General features: G+C 36.9%; 1 protein-coding gene across 1 annotated transcript in view; it reads left to right on the forward strand.

Annotated features, from left to right (window-relative positions):
* Nucleotides 1-17,022, forward strand: part of CHIC1 (cysteine rich hydrophobic domain 1) — a 110,851-nt gene that overhangs the window by 23,231 nt on the left and 70,598 nt on the right. The window lies entirely within an intron of this gene.

The following is a 17,022-nucleotide window of genomic DNA, read 5'->3' on the forward strand; positions in this document are numbered from 1 at the left end:
AATTTAGTTAATTCTTGTAACAATGCTATCTTTATTTTACAGATAAGGAAACTTGGGGACAGGCACATTGTTATTTGTCCAACTTTTGTCAACACTTTACCATTTAATATGGGTTCCCATCATTTTACATAAAAGCAGTATAAGTTAAATACTAAGTAATTATAAATGTAAGTGGGCTACTTATTCTTTTTAAAATACCTGATGCTGTGACTTAAGGTATTTCCAAGTTATAGGTATAAAGGAGAGCTTCTGATCTGAAGAAAGGCAAAAGTGAGAGTAACCTACAAAGTTTGCAGGGCAAATCCTTAGTTTTAAACATGTTGCAATAACATGCTAGCATAGCGTTACTACTTATGTCATGGATTTAAGAGTACTCTCTTAATCTTGTCTTCTTTAAAATTTCACATTAGTTTTTGTGAATTTTTTCCTCTGGTGGGACGATGCCTTTAAAATATTTTAATTGAAGCCAATGAGGAAAATTAATTCATTTTACCTAAAGTGTTTTTCCTAGTACCGTATGAATGATTTCATTTAAACTTTTAAATAATAAGTAGCCAATGAAATCAGATTCAAAATTATAGTGCCTTGTGGAAGAATAATTAGTGGTGCAGTTATTTCATTAAAGCCAAAAATATTCCCAAGAAGTACTCATTATTTTTTTTATCTCCATTCTTTTCCTGCCTGGTTTAATGTTTACTTCAAAAAAAACAAATAATGAAATATTGCCAACTCTATGACTTTTGAATGGAAAAGTTAAGCATTTTATTGAGTCTGTTGGTAATCACAAGTAGGTCAGAGCTTCACTTTAAATATTGCTTAGTCTATTGTTTGTCAAAGCAGGTACAATATTCTCAATTGGTTTTCTATAAATAAAAAAAGCTGACAGCATAAATTCCTTTTCTTAATTGTCATGTCTTACTTTTAAAAGTCACAATCAATAACTCCTACCCATCCCTATTATTTTAAAAGCCTCAGTATGAATTAATCATGTTTGAATTTCCCATCATGTAAATACAGCTAATCTCAATTACTTAAGAACAGACTTTTTTGTTTGTTTGTTTCTGTATTATCCAGGACTATCTCTTTTTCTGATGACCTGTTTACACTTTGTCTATTTGTTAATACCCTCACCAGAAGGCCTGAAATAAGGAGAAACATTTTTTTTCAGTCATTTGATTTTACTATCAATACTTTGAATCGAATACTCAATGAAAACTAAGATAATACTGATGCTGTGATCTCTCCTATCCTCCATTACTTTGGATAATTAAAAGCTCATAGTGAAGTTGAGGCATCAGTATATTCTGGTTCGCAAATCTGTCAATTTAAAACATTTATTTAATATAGATTTGCAAATTGTCATCCATGAGCCAAATCCAGCCCACTCTGTTTTTAAACATTTTTTTGTTTTTGTTTTTTTGGTTTTCTTTATTATTATTATACTTTAAGTATTAGGGTACATGTGCACAATGTGCAGGTTAGTTATATATGTATACATGTGCCATGCTGGTGTGCTGCACCCATTAACTCGTCATTTAGCATTAGGTATATCTCCTAATGTTATCCCTCCCCCCTCCCCCCCACCCCACAACAGTCCCCAGAGTGTGATGTTCCCCTTCCTGTGTCCATGTGTTCTCATTGTTCAGTTCCCACCTATGAGTGAGAACATGCGGTGTTTGGTTTTTTGTTCTTGCGATAGTTTACTGAGAATGATGATTTCCAATTTCATCCATGTCCCTACAAAGGACATGAACTCATCATTTTTTATGGCTGCATAGTATTCCATGGTGTATATGTGCCACATTTTCTTAATCCAGTCTATCGTTCTTGGACATTTGGGTTGGTTCCAAGTCTTTGCTATTGTGAATAGTGCTGTAATAAACATACGTGTGCATATGTCTTTATAGTGGCATGATTTATAGTCCTTTGGGTATATACCCAGTAATGGGATGGCTGGGTCAAATGGTATTTCTAGTTCTAGAACCCTGAGGAATCACCACACTGACTTCCAAAATGGTTGAACTAGTTTACGGTCCCACCAACAGTGAAAAAGTGTTCCTATTTCTCCATATCCTCTCCAGCACCTGTTGTTTCCTGACTTTTTAATGATTGCCATTCTAACTGGTGTGAGATGGTATCTCATTGTGGTTTTGATTTGCATTTCTCTGATGGCCAGTGATGGTGAGCATTTTTTCATGTGTTTTTTGGCTGCATAAATGTCTTCTTTTGAGAAGTGTCTGTTCATATCCTTCGCCTACTTTTTGATGGGGTTGTTTGATTTTTTCTTGTAAATTTGAGTTCATTGTAGATTCTGGATATTAGCCCTTTGTCAGGTGAGTAGGTTGCAAAAATTTTCTCCCATTTTGTAGGTTGCCTGTTCACTCTGATGGTAGTTTCTTTTGCTGTGCAGAAGCTCTTTAGTTTAATTAGATCCCATTTGTCAATTTTGGCTTTTGTTGCCATTGCTTTTGGTGTTTTAGACATGAAGTCCTTGCCCGTGCCTATGTCCTGAATGGTAATGCCTAGGTTTTCTTCTAGGGTTTTTATGGTTTTAGGTCTAACATTTAAGTCTTTAATCCATCTTGAATTAATTTTTGTATAAGGTGTAAGGAAGGGATCCAGTTTCAGCTTTCTACATATGGCTAGCCAGTTTTCCCAGCACCATTTATTAAATAGGGAATCCTTTCCCCATTGCTTGTTTTTCTCAGGTTTGTCAAAGATCAGATAGTTGTAGATATGTGGCGTTATTTCTGAGGGCTCTGTTCTGTTCCATTGATCTATATCTCTGTTTTGGTACCAGTACCATGCTGTTTTGGTTACTGTAGCCTTGTAGTATAGTTTGAAGTCAGGCAGCGTGATGCCTCCAGCTTTGTTCTTTTGGCTTAGGATTGACTTGGCGATGCGGGCTCTTTTTTGGTTCCATATGAACTTTAAAGTAGTTTCTTTCAATTCTGTGAAGAAAGTCATTGTAAGCTTGATGGGGATGGCATTGAATCTATAAATTACCTTGGGCAGTATGGCCATTTTCGTGATATTGATTCTTCCTACCCATGAGCATGGAATGTTCTTCCATTTGTTTGTATCCTCTTTTATTTCATTGAGCAGTGGTTTGTAGTTCTCCTTGAAGAGGTCCTTCACTTCCCTTGTAAGTTGGATTCCTAGGTATTTTATTCTCTTTGAAGCAATTGTGAATGGGAGTTCACTTATGATTTGTCTCTCTGTTTGTCTGTTATTGTTGTATAAGAATGCTTGTGATTTTTGTACATTGATTTTATATCCTGAGACTTTGCTGAAGTTGCTTATCAGCTTAAGGAGATTTTGGGCTGAGACGATGGGGTTTTCTAGATATACAATCATGTCATCTGCAAACAGGGACAATTTGACTTCCTCTTTTCCTAGTTGAATGCCCTTTATTTCCTTCTCCTGCCTAATTGCCCTGGCCAGAACTTCCAACACTATATTGAATAGGAGTGGTGAGAGAGGGCATCCCTGTCTTGTGCCAGTTTTCAAAGGGAATGCTTCCAGTTTTTGCCCATTCAGTATGATATTGGCTGTGGGTTTGTCATAGATAGCTCTTATTATTTTGAGATACGTCCCATCAATACCTAATTTATTGAGAGTTTTTAGCATGAAGCGTTGTTGAATTTTGTCAAAGGCCTTTTCTGCATCTATTGAGATAATCATGTGGTTTTTGTCTTTGGTTCTGTTTATATGCTGGATTACATTTGTTAATTTGCGTACATTGAACCAGCCTTGCATCCCAGGGATGAAGCCCACTTGATCATGGTGGATAGGTGGATAAGCTTTTTGATGTGCTGCTGGATTCGGTTTGCCAGTATTTATTGAGGATTTTGTATCAATGTTCATCCAGGATATTGGTCTAAAATTCTCTTTTTTGGCTGTGTCTCTGCCAGGCTTTGGTATCAGGATGATGCTGGCCTCATAAAATGAGTTAGGGAGGATTCCCTCTTTTTCTATTGATTGGAATAGTTTCAGAAGGAATGGTACCAGTTCCTCCTTGTACCTCTGGTAGAATTCGGCTGTGAATCCATCTGGTCCTGGACTCTTTTTGGTCGGTGAGCTATTGATTATTGCCACAATTTCAGCTCCTGTTATTGGTCTATTGAGAGATTCAACTTCTTCCTGATTTAGTCTTGGGAGGGTGTATGTGTCGAGGAATTTATCCATTTCTTCTAGATTTTCTAGTTTATTTGCGTACAGGTGTTTATAATATTCTCTGATGGTAGTGTGTATTTCTGTGGGATTGGTGATGATATCCCGTTTTTCATTTTTTATTGCATCTATTTGATTGTTCTCTCTTTTCTTCTTTATTAGTCTTGCTAGCGGTCTATCAGTTTTGTTGGTCCTTTCGAAAAACCAGCTCCTGGATTCATTAATTTTTTGAAGGGTTTTTTGTGTCTCTATTTCCTTCAGTTCTGCTCTGATTTTAGTTATTTCTTGCCTTCTGCTAGCTTTTGCATGTGTTTGCTCTTGCTTTTCTAGTTCTTTTAATTGTGATGTTGGGGTGTCAATTTTGGATCTTTCCTGCTTTCTCTTGTGGGCATTTAGTGCTATAAATTTCCCTCTACACACTGAATGTGTCCCGGAGATTCTGGTATGTTGTGTCTTTGTTCTTGTTGGTTTCAAAGAACATGTTTATTTCTGCCTTCATTTCGTTATGTACCCAGTAGTCATTCAGGAGCAGGTTGTTCAGTTTCCATGTAGCTGAGTGGTTTTGAGTGAGTTTCTTAATTCTGAGTTCTAGTTTGATTGCACTGTGGTCTGAGAGACAGTTCGTTATAATTTCTGTTCTTTTACATTTGCTAAGGAGAGCTTTACTTCCAACTATGTGGTCCATTTTGGAATAGGTGTGGTGTGGTGCTGAAAAAAATGTATATTCTGTGGATTTTGGGTGGAGAGTTCTGTAGATGTCTATTAGGTCCGCTTGGTGCAGAGCTGAGTTCAATTCCTGGATATCCTTGATAACATTCTGTCTCGTTGATCTTTCTGATGTTGACAGTGAGGTGTTAAAGTCTCCCATTATTATTGTGTGGGAGTCTAAGTCTCTTTGTAGGTCACTCAGGACTTGCTTTATGAATCTGGGTGCTCCTGTATTGGGTACATATATATTTAGGATAGTTAGCTCTTCTTGTTGAATTGATCCCTTTACCATTATATAATGGCCTTCTTTGTCTCTTTTGATCTTTATTGGTTTAAAGTCTGTTTTATCCGAGACTAGGATTGCAACCCCTGCCTTTTTTGTTTTCCGTTTGCTTAGTGGATCTTCCTCCATCCTTTTATTTTGAGCCTATGTGTGTCTGCACGTGAGATGGGTTTCCTGAATACAGCACACTGATGGGTCTTGACTCTTTATCCAGTTTGCCAGTCTGTGTCTTTTAATTGGAGCATTTAGTCCATTTACATTTAAAGTTAATATTGTTATGTGTGAATTTGATCCTGTCATTATGATGTTAGCTGGTTATTTTGCTCGTTAGTTGATGCAGTTTCTTCCTAGCCTCGATGGTCTTTACAGTTTGGCATGATTTTGCAGTGGCTGGTTGTTCCTTTCCATGTTTAGTGCTTCCTTCAGGAGCTCTTTTAGGGCAGGCCTGGTGGTGACAAAATCTCTCAGCATTTGCTTGTCTGTAAAGGATTTTATTTCTCCTTCATTTATGAAGCTTAGTTTGGCTGGATATGAAATTCTGGTTTGAGAATTCTTTTCTTTAAGAATGTTGAATATTGGCCCCCACTCTCTTCTGGCTTATAGAGTTTCTGCCGAGAGATCCGCTGTTAGTCTGATGTGCTTCCCTTTGAGGGTAACCCGACCTTTCTCTCTGGCTGCCCTTAACATTTTTTCCTTCATTTCAACTTTGGTGAATCTGATAATTATGTGTCTTGGAGTTGCTCTTCTCGAGGAGTATCTTTGTGGCGTTCTCTGTATTTCCTGAATCTGAATGTTGGCCTGCCTTGCTAGATTGGGGAAGTTCTCCTGGATAATATCCTGCAGAGTGTTTTCCAACTTGGTTCCATTCTCCCCGTCACTTTCAGGTACACCAATCAGACGTAGATTTGGTCTTTTCACATAGTCCCATATTTCTTGGAGGCTTTGCTCGTTTCTTTTTATTCTTTTTTCTCTAAACTTCCCTTCTCACTTCATTTCATTCATTTCGTCTTCTATCACTGATACCCTTTCTTCCAGTCAATCACATTAGCTCCTGAGGCTTCTGCATTCTTCACGTAGTTCTCGAGCCTTGGCTTTCAGCTCCATCAGCTCCTTTAAGGACTTCTCTGTATTGGTTATTCTAGTTAATACATTCGTCTAAATTTTTTTCAAAGTTTTCAACTTCTTTGCCTTTGGTTTGAATTTCCTCATGTAGCTCGGAGTAGTTTGATCGTCTGAAGCCTTCTTCTCTCAGCTCATCAAAGTCATTCTCCATCCAGCTTTGTTCCGTTGCTGGTGAGGAACTGCGTTCCTTTGGAGGAGGAGAGGTGCTCTGCTTTTTAGAGTTTCCAGTTTTTCTGCTCTGTGTTTTCCCCATCGTTGTGGTTTTATCTACTTTTGGTCTTTGATGATGGTGATGTACAGATGGGTTTTTGGTATGGATGTCCTTTCTGTTTGTTAGTTTTCCTTCTAACAGACAGGACCCTCAGCTGCAGGTCTGTTGGAGTTTGCTAGAGGTCCAATCCAGACCCTGTTTGCCTGGGTATCAGCAGCGGTGGCTGCAGAACAGCGGATTTTCGTGAACCGTGAATGCTGCTGTGTGATCGTTCTTCTGGAAGTTTTGTCTCAGAGGAGTACCCGGCCGTGTCAGGTGTCAGTCTGCCCCTACTGGTGGGTGCCTCCCAGTTAGGCTGCTTGGGGGTCAGGGGTCAGGGACCCACTTGAGGAGGCAGTCTGCCCGTTCTCAGATCTCCAGCTGCGTGCTGGGAGAACCACTGCTCTCTTCAAAGCTGTCAGACAGGGACATTTAAGTCTGCAGAGGTTACTGCTGTCTTTTTGTTTGTCTGTGCCCTGCCCCCAGAGGTGGAGCCTACAGAGGCAGGCAGGCCTCCTTGAGCTGTGGTGGGCTCCACCCAGTTCGAGCTTCCAGGCTGCTTTGTTTACCTAAGCAAGCCTGGGCAATGGCGGGTGTCCCTCCCCCAGCCTCACTGCTGCCTTGCAGTTTGATCTCAGAGTGCTGTGGTAGCAATCAGCGAGACTCCGTGGGCGTAGGACCCTCTGAGCCAGATGCAGGATATAATCTCCTGGTGTGCCGTTTTTTAAGCCCATTGGAAAAGCGCAGTATTAGGGTGGGAGTGACCCGATTTTCCAGGTGCCATCTGTCACTCCTTTCTTTGACTAGGAAAGGGAATCCCTGACCCCTTGTGCTTCCCGAGTGAGGCAATGCCTCGCCCTGCTTTGGCTCACACACGGTGCGCTGCACCCACTGTCCTGCGCCCACTGTCTGGCACTCCCTAGTGAGACGAACCCGGTACCTCAGATGGAAATGCAGAAATCACCTATCTTCTGTGTTGCTCACGCTGGGAGCTGTAGACCGGAGCTGTTCCTATTCGGCCATCTTGGCTCCAGCCCCCCTGTTTTTAAACATTTTAATCAGTTTACCAACATTTAAACATTGTAATATTTAAAATAAAATTCATGATATCTAGCCTCTTGTAAAATCTAAAGATCTGGCAATACCAGGCCCACATGGGTATATGTCAGCAGTTGGCTCTGAGTGGTGGCTGCTTCCTTTAAGTAGAACATACATTCTCTGGTTCATCTTAGAAACCACCCATAGTTTACATTATCTGCCTTGCTCTGTAAGCATTATAGTTCACGGCCTCTGATTTTGTATGTGCCATGTTGTCAACACTATAGTAGACAGCAAAACATTAAGAACATGCTGGTAACCTTGTGCAAGTCACTGTTCTTTCTGTAGCCTCAAGTTTTCTCGCCTATAAAATCAGGACACTACTAGTTACTTTTAACATGGTTTTATGATGAAATTTAAAGCAACTCAAAGATTTTTGTCTACATGAAGAAGTATAAAATATAATTAAGAATTTTTATACCTTCACTACTGATTTTCTAATCTGTAAAATAAGTTGAATAGACTATAATAGTTTAATTGGAAGTATGATTCACATTCATATAGTTCAAATCCCTTATTTTACAGGTGTGGACATAAATCCAGAGGGTGAAGTTACTTTCTCAGAGTCACATGGCAAATAGCACAGCCATAAAAATAATCCTTGCTTTATTTTGTTTTTGTTTGTGTCTTTATACTGCATTCTCTTGACTACATCATGTTTCTTACATCAAATTGACTAGTCCTGAGACCAGAAATGTTTGTGTAAGTTGTATAATAAACAGCCCACTGAATTTTAATTCTTTAGCAGTGGATAGAAAACTTTTTCTTAAAGAACCAAATAGTAAATATTTTAGCCTTTGTGAGCCAGAGGTCTCTGTTGCAACCACTCAACTGTGGCATTGTCACATGTGAACAGCCATAAGCATATGTAAATGAGTGAGCATTACTGTGTTCTCATAAAACTTGATTTACAAAAACAGGCAGCAAGCCAGATCTGGCCTATGGGCTGTTGTTTGACACCTTGCTCTAGCCATCTCTAATTGGGTATCTAGCTTTATGGACGTCATATCTCTGTTTGCTCACAAAATAAAATGGAAATAGTAATGAAGATGCTATGTTAGCCAATTATTGAAAATGTTTCTAGGATAAAAAATTTTATGTAGATAGTCTGCCTTATAATTTTTTTTGGCAGTGTAATTCATGAGAATTTTCTCTAGCAAATTAGGTGATAAAGAAATATAGGTCAGAGTGCCTTGAGTTCTCCCTAATCTCTCTTGGCTCTGGTGCGATTTCACAGCTACATGATACATGAAATGAGGCTTTTCATTTAGCTGTTCTTCTATCTACCACTGAACCAACTGTGATATCATAGTCAATTTCAGCCCCAGTCATGCTATCACTCAAAATTTGAAATTACTTTTATTCTTTCCTTTTTTGCTTTTATACTCATTAAATTGAGATGGTCAGAGGAAAGGACTACTTTCTGACTCATGACATGAATATGATGTTTTAGGAGACAGGTTATAATTCACTGTCCTGTTTGATTCTGTGTTTTTGTAGCTAATTGTAAAAAGAAGGAAAAGCATATGATAGAAACAAATGCCCCATCCATACATTTTGCCATTTGGAAAAGAAAATCAGTCTTTGCAATGAGAGACAAATAGTTCTGCCAAGAATTAAGCAAATTACGTGTAATCTATGTATAATTTAGGCCTTTCATAAAATACGTTTTGTGCTCTTGGGCAAAGACAACGTGCATAAAGTGAGTGCATAGAGTATTATAACTTGGTCATAGACTGCCTTTTCCTTACTATCTTTGAACCTTTTAATTTATAGGTCAACCTTGAGTCATTTGAGCCATATATAAGAAAATGATGTTTATGGCATATTAATACTAAAAGCTGATAAGTTTGCTTCCTTTTTTGTTAGCTTTATTGGCTAATTGTATTGAATGTAGGATTGTATGTGCTCTGTAGAAGTACAGTGATTGGTATTAAGCTAACTTTGATACTTTTCTGGTCAGCTTGAGAGTCAGCCATCTGGTTTAAAAAAATAATTTATTGGGAAATAATTTACAGAACATAAAGTTAACATAATAATTTACAGAACATATTAAGAGAACAATTCATTGAATATTAATGTACTTACAGAGTTGTGTAACTATCACCATAATCTAATTTTAGAACATTTCCATCATCCTAAAGGTAAACCTTGTGACCACTTTTAGTCACTCCCAATTTCCCTCCAATCCTCCCAGCCCTATACAACTGATCTACTTTCTCTCTTATGTTTGCATTTTTGAACATTTTATATGATATGTACTCTTTCATGGCTTTTAAAACTGAGCATAATGGTTTTTGTGGAAAAATACACATGACATAAAATTTGCATTTTTAACCACTTTAAAGTGTATAATTCAGTGGCATTAACTACACTGACAGTGTTATGCAACCATCCACTATCTAGTTTCAGAAATTTTTTATCACCTGCAAGGAAAATCTCATATCTATTAAGCAGTCATTTCTCATTTTCCTTCCCCTCAGTTAGGAAGTTAAAAAGTGTTGCCCTCTTTTCTGTATTTTACAAAAGTTTAAGAAGGATTGGTATTTTCCTTTTAAACATTTGGGAGAATTTCCTTTCTTTTGGGCATAACAGTGACACCATCTGATCTTGAGATTTCTTTTCTTGGTAGGTTTTTGATTACACATTCAATATTTACTTGTTATAGGTCTATTCAGATTTTCTATTTCTACTTGAGTCAATTCTAGGAGTTTGTTCATTTCGTCTAGGTTGTCTAGTTTGTTGGCCTACAATTATTTTTAGTATTCACTTCTAATTTTTTTCTAAATTACTGTAAGAGTGATATGTAATGCCCCTATTTTCATTTCTGATTCTAGTCATCTCAGTCTTCTTTTTTTTCTTAATCCTTGTAGCTGAAAGTTTGTCAAATTTCTTTTCAAAGAAAAAACTTTTGGTCTTGTTCATTTTTTCTATTGTTCTATTCTGTATTTTATTTCTCTCCACTCTATTTTTTCCTTTCTTCTGCTATGTTTGGGTTTAGTTTGCTCTTTTTAGTTCCATAAGGTCTAAATTTAGGTTATTGATTTGAGATCGTTCTTCTTTCTTAATGTAGGCATTTACTGCCCTCAGTTTTCTTTGAAACATTGCTTACTCACATTCTGAGATACTGGGAGTTGTGATTTCAGTGTATGAATTTTGAGGGAATATAATTCAGCCCATAACACATAAGGAAGGACTTCCACTATTTTTTTATGTTTTCCATGTTGTATGTTTTTTGTTCCTCAATTCCTTCATTACTTATTTATTTTATGTTTGATTGAGTTTTTTAGTGTACTGTATACCTTATTTCCTTTTCTGTATCTTTTTAAGTTATTTTCTTAGTTGTTACAATTAACATCTTAAACTTAAAACACACTAGTTTGAATTAGTATCACCTTAGCTTTAATAGTATGTAAATTCTACTGCTATATATATCCATACCTCCCCTTTTATGTTGTCATCACAAATTATATGTTATATATTGTGTGTCCATTAACAGATTTATGATTATCATTTTGTCTTTTAATCATACGAGAAAAAGAGTTCCAACCCAAAAATACAATATTGGCTTTTAAATATATTTGTGCAGTTACCTTTACCAGTGTTCTTTATCACATGCCTCAAGTTATTGTCTAGTGTCCTTTCATTTCAGCCTAAGGATCTCTCTTTAGAGTTTATTAAAAAGCTGTCCTAATAGTGATGAACACCCTCAGCCCTTGGTTGTCTGGGAATTTCTTCATTTCTTTTTTTTTTGAAAGATAATTTTGCTCAGTATAGAATTTTTGGTTGACAGAGTTTGCTTGTTTGTTTTGTAATTTCTGCACTTTAAATACTATATGCCATCCCACTGCCTCTGACCTTCATGGTTTCTGATGTGAAATTAACTGTTAATCTTATGGAGAATCTCTTGTACTTAACAAGTCACTTCTTTCTTACTGCTTTCAAGATTTCCCTCTTTGTTTTTTACTTTCAACAGTTAATTATACTTTATCTTGGTATGGTTCACTTTGAGTTTATCCTAATTGGAATTTATTTGGCTTCTTGGAATGTTTTTTTTCTGTGTGCAGTTTCAAATTAGTATCTGGTGTCACTTGATGCCAGCCTGAAGAACTTCTTTTAGTGTTTCACATAAGCGGGGTCTGCAGGCCACAGATACTCTCAGTTTTTATTTAGGAATGTCTTTATTTTGTCTTCACTTTTTAATATGCAATTTTTAATTAATAGATTTTTAAAAACAATTTTAGGTTTACAGAAAAAAAATGAGCAAAAAGCACAGATTCCATAAACCCCCCTCATCCTATACCAATTTCCCCTACAATTGAGATCTTACATTAGTGTGGTACAATTGTTACAATTGATGACCCAATATTGATATCTTATAATTAACTAAAGTCCATGGTTTACATTAGGCTTCACTCTTTGTGTTCTACATCCTATGGATTTTGGCAAGTGTATAATGATATGTAGCCATCATCACAGTATCATACAGAATAGCAGTTTCACTGCCCTAAAACTCCATTATGCTACACCTGTTTCATCCCACCCGCATATCCTGAGCAATCACCTAACTTTTTATTGTCTCCATAGGTTTGCCTTTTCCAGAATGTCATATGAGTTGAAATTATATAGAATATATTCATATTGGCTTCTTTCACTTACCAATATGCATTTAAGGTTCCTCCCTGTCTTTTTCTGGCTTGATAGCTCATTTCTTTTTATCACTGAATAATATTCCAGTTTTGGGGTTTGCCACAGTTTATCTATTCACCTATTAAAGGGTTTCTTGGTTGCTTCCAAGATTTCAAAATGATAAATAAGACTGTTATAAACATTCAAGTACAGGTTTTTGAGTGGGCAGTTTTGAACTCATTTGATGATTGCTGGATCATGTGGTAAGAGTATGTTTAGTTTTGTGAGAAACTGCCAAACTGTCTTGCAAAGTCGCTGTGCCATTTTGTATTCCCACCAGCAATGAATAAGACTTCCTGTTGTTCTACATCTTCATCAACGTTTGGTGTTGTCAGTATTGTGGATTTTGGCCATTCTAAAATGTAGGTAGTGATATCTCACTATTGTTTTAATTTCTAATTCTGCATAGTCATACGATATTGAGCAGCTTTTTACAAGCTTATTTTCCTTCCATGTATCTTCTTTGAAGAGGTTTCTGATCAGGCCTATGACTACCTTTTTTTTAATGGCACGGGTACAGGATGGTTCCTGAAGGAAAAGAGGGCTTAGTGGCCTCTAAATTCCCTCACCCACCAATTTCTGGAGGAGACTCTAGTGGGGGTGAGGACTGAGGAGCCTATGCACACTTTTTCATTGGGTTGTTTATGTTATTATTGTAGAGTTGTTAAAGAGTTATTTGTATACTTTGGATACCAGTTTTCTACAAAGTATGTGTTTTGCAAATATTTTCTCTCGGCCTGTGGTTTGTCTTTTTACGCTCTTAATAGTATATTTTGTAGAGTAGAACATTTTAATTTTAATGAATTTCAACTTATTAATGTTTTCTTTTATGCATCTTGCTTTCTGGTGTTGTATGTAAGAATTCATTGCCAAACCCAAGGTCACCTAGATTTTGTTTTATGTTATATTCTAGGAATTTTAAGAGTTTGGCATTTGTGAAAGGTGTAAGGTATGTGAATACATTCAGTTTTCCTTGCATGTTGATGTCCAGTTGTACCAGCACCATCTGTTGAAAAGACAACAATTTCCTTGAATTGCCTTTTTGTCAGAGGTCTATTTCTGGCTTCTCTATTCTGTTCCATTGAATTACTAATCAGTTCTTTCACCAATTCCACACTATCTTGATTACTGTAGCTTTATAGTAAGTCATGAGGTCAAGTAGTATCAGTCCTCTTTGTTCTCCTTAAATACTGTGTTGACTATTATGGATCTTTTACTTTTCCGTATAAACTTTAGAATCATTTTTTCGATAATCACAAAATATTGTGATTTTGTATTCTGAAACTTTACTGAAGATTTTTTTGATCAGTTCAAGGAGCCTTTTGGCAGAGTCTTTTGGGTTTTTCTAGGTATAGAATAATACCATCAGCAAAAAGAGGTAGTTTCACTTTTTTACCTATTTATGTGCCTTTTATTTTTTTGTCTTGACTGCTTGCTCTGTCTAGGACTTCCAGTACTGTGTTGAATAGGAGTGGTGGGAGTGAGTATCCTTTTCTTGTTCCAGTTCTCAAAAAAGCTGGGGAAATGGTTCCAGCTTTTGCCTGTTCTATATGATGTTAGCTATGGGTTTGCCATAGATGGCTCTTAACTATTTTGAGATATATTTCTTTGATGGCTGGTTTGTTAAGGGTTTTTATGAAGTGAAATTGGGTTTTATAAAAGGCCTTTTCTGTGTCTGTTGACATGATTATATGGTCTTTTTCGTCCTGTTTATGTGGTGAATCACATTTATTGATTTGCGTATGTTGAACCAACCTTGTATCCTAGGATTAAAGCCTACTTGATTGTGGAGAATTAATTTTTTGATGTGCTGCTGGATTCAGATTGCTAGTATTTGTTGGGGATTTTTGTGTCTATGTTCATCAGGGATATTGGCCTGAAGTTTTTTTTCATTGTGTCTTTGCCATATTTTGGTATCAGGATGATGCTGGCTTCATAGGATGAATTAAGGAGGAGTCTCTCCTCCTCTATTTTTTGGAATAATTTTAGTATGATTGGTACTAGCTCTTCTTCGTACTTCTGGTCGAATTCAGCTGTGAATCCATCTGGTTTAGGGTTTTTCTTCATTGGTAGGTTTTTAATTGCTGTTTCAATTTTGGAACATGTTATTGTTCTGTTCAGGGTTTCCATTTTTTTTTTCCTGATTCAATCTTAGGAGCCTGTGTGTTTGCAGAAATTTATTCATTTCCTCTAGATTTTCTAATTAGTATGCATAGAGGTATTCATGATAGTATCTGAGGATCTTTTATATTTCTGTGAGATTGGTTGTACTGTCTCCTTTGTCATTTCTCATTGTGCTTATTTGGATCATCTCTCATTTTTCTTTGTTAATTTAGCTGTCAATCTACAGTTCTTGTTTATCCCTTCAAAAAACCAACTTTTGGTTTCATTGACCCTTTGTATGGATTTTGGGGTCTCAGTTCCTTTCAGTGCTCCTCTGATTTTTGTTTTCTTCTGCTAGCTTTGTTAGTTTGTTTTTGTTTTTCTAGTTCCTCTAGGTGCAATGTTAGATTGATAATTTGAGATCCTTCTAAGTTTTGACTGTAGGCATTTGGCACTGTAAACTTTCCTCTTCATGCTGCTTTTGCTGCATCCTAGAGACTTTGTGTTTTGTGGATGATTGTCTTGTATAGTATCACGGAGAGGTTCTCTGAATTTCTTGAATTTGCATGTCGACCTCTAGCAAGATTAGGGAAATGTTCATGGACTATATCCTCAAATATGTTTTCCATGTCGCTTACTCTGTTTCCTTCTGTCTCAGGAGTCCTAATGTGTCATAGTTTGGTCTATCTACATAATTCCCTATTTCTCAGAGACTTTGTTCCTTTTTTATAATTCTGTTTTCTTTATTTTTCCCTGACTGGCTTGATTGAAAAGGCCAGTCTTCAATCTCTGAAACTCTTTCTTGAGTTTGATCTCATCTTGGTTTTTTTTTCTTTTTTTTTCTTTTTTTCTTTTTTTTTATTTTATTTTATTATGATTATTATACTTTAACTTTTAGGGTGCACAATGTGCACAATGTGCACATTGGTTGTACTGTCTCCTTTGTCATTTCTCATTGTGCTTATTTGGATCATCTCTCATTTTTCTTTATTAATTTAGCTATCAATCTACAGATCTTGTTTATCCCTTCAAAAAACCAACCTTTGGTTTCATTCACCCTTTGTATGGATTTTGGGTCATACAAAATCCATGTGCACAATGTGCAGGTAAGTTACATATGTATACATGTGCCATGCTGGTGTGCTGCACCCACTAACTCATCATTTAGCATTAGGTATATCTCCTAATGCTATCCCTCCCCACTCCCCCCACCCCACAACAGTCCCCAGAGTGCGATGTTCCCCTTCCTGTGTCCATGTGTTCTCATTGTTCAATTCCCACCTATCAGTGAGAACACACGGTGTTTGGTTTTTTGTCCTTGCGATAGTTTACTGAGAATGATGATTTCCAATTTCATCCATGTCCCTACAAAGGACATGAACTCATCATTTTTTATGGCTGCATAGTATTCCATGGTGTATATGTGCCACATTTTCTTAATCCAGTCTATCATTGTTGGACATTTGGGTTGGTTCCAAGTCTTTGCTATTGTGAATAGTGCCACAATAAACATACGTGTGCTTGTGAATAGTGCCACAATAAACATACGTGTGCATGTGTCTTTATAGCAGCATGATTTATAGTCCTTTGAGTATATACCCAGTAATGGGATGGCTGGGTCAAGTGGTATTTCTAGTTCTAGATCCCTGAGGAATCGCCACACTGACTTCCACAAGGGTTGAACTAGTTTACAGTCCCACCAACAGTGTAAAAGTGTTCCTATTTCTCCACATCCTCTCCAGCACCTGTTGTTTCCTGACTTTTTAATGATTGCCATTCTAACTGTGTGAGATGGTATCTCATTGTGGTTTTGATTTGCATTTCTCTGATGGCCAGTGATGATGAGCATTTTTTCATGTGTCTTTTGGCTGCATAAATGTTCTTTTGAGAAGTGTCTGTTCATATCCTTCGCCTACTTTTTGATGGGGTTGTTCGTTTTTTTCTTGTAAATTTGTTTGAGTTCTTTGTAGATTCTGGATATTAGCCCTTTGTCAGATGAGTAGGTTGCAAAAATTTTCTCCCATTTTGTAGGTTGCCTGTTCACTCTGATGGTAGTTTCTTTTTCTGTGCAGAAGCTCTTTAGTTTAATTAGATCCCATTTGTCAATTTTGGCTTTTGTTGCCATTACTTTTGGTGTTTTAGACATGAAGTCCTTGCCCATGCCTGTGTCCTGAATGGTAATGCCTAGGTTTTCTTCTAGGGTTTTTATGGTTTTAGGTCTAATGTTTAAGTCTTTAATCCATCTTGAATTAATTTTTGTATAAGGTGTAAGGAAGGGATCCAGTTTCAGTTTTCTACGTATGGCTAGCCAGTTTTCCCAGCACCATTTATTAAATAGGGAATCCTTTCCCCATTTCTTGTTTTTCTCAGGTTTGTCAAAGATCAGATAGTTGTAGATACGTGGCGTTATTTCTGAGGGCTCTGTTCTGTTCCATTGATCTATATCTCTGTTTTGGTACCAGTACCATGCTGTTTTGGTTACTGTAGCCTTGTAGTATAGTTTGAAGTCAGGTAGTGTGATGCCTCCAGCTTTGTTCTTTTGGCTTAGGATTGACTTGGCGATGCAGGCTCTTTTTTGGTTCCATATGAACTTTAA

This window comes from Pongo pygmaeus, chromosome X (assembly GCF_028885625.2).
Source record: "Pongo pygmaeus isolate AG05252 chromosome X, NHGRI_mPonPyg2-v2.0_pri, whole genome shotgun sequence".
In the NCBI taxonomy this organism is placed as follows: Eukaryota; Metazoa; Chordata; class Mammalia; order Primates; family Hominidae; genus Pongo; species Pongo pygmaeus.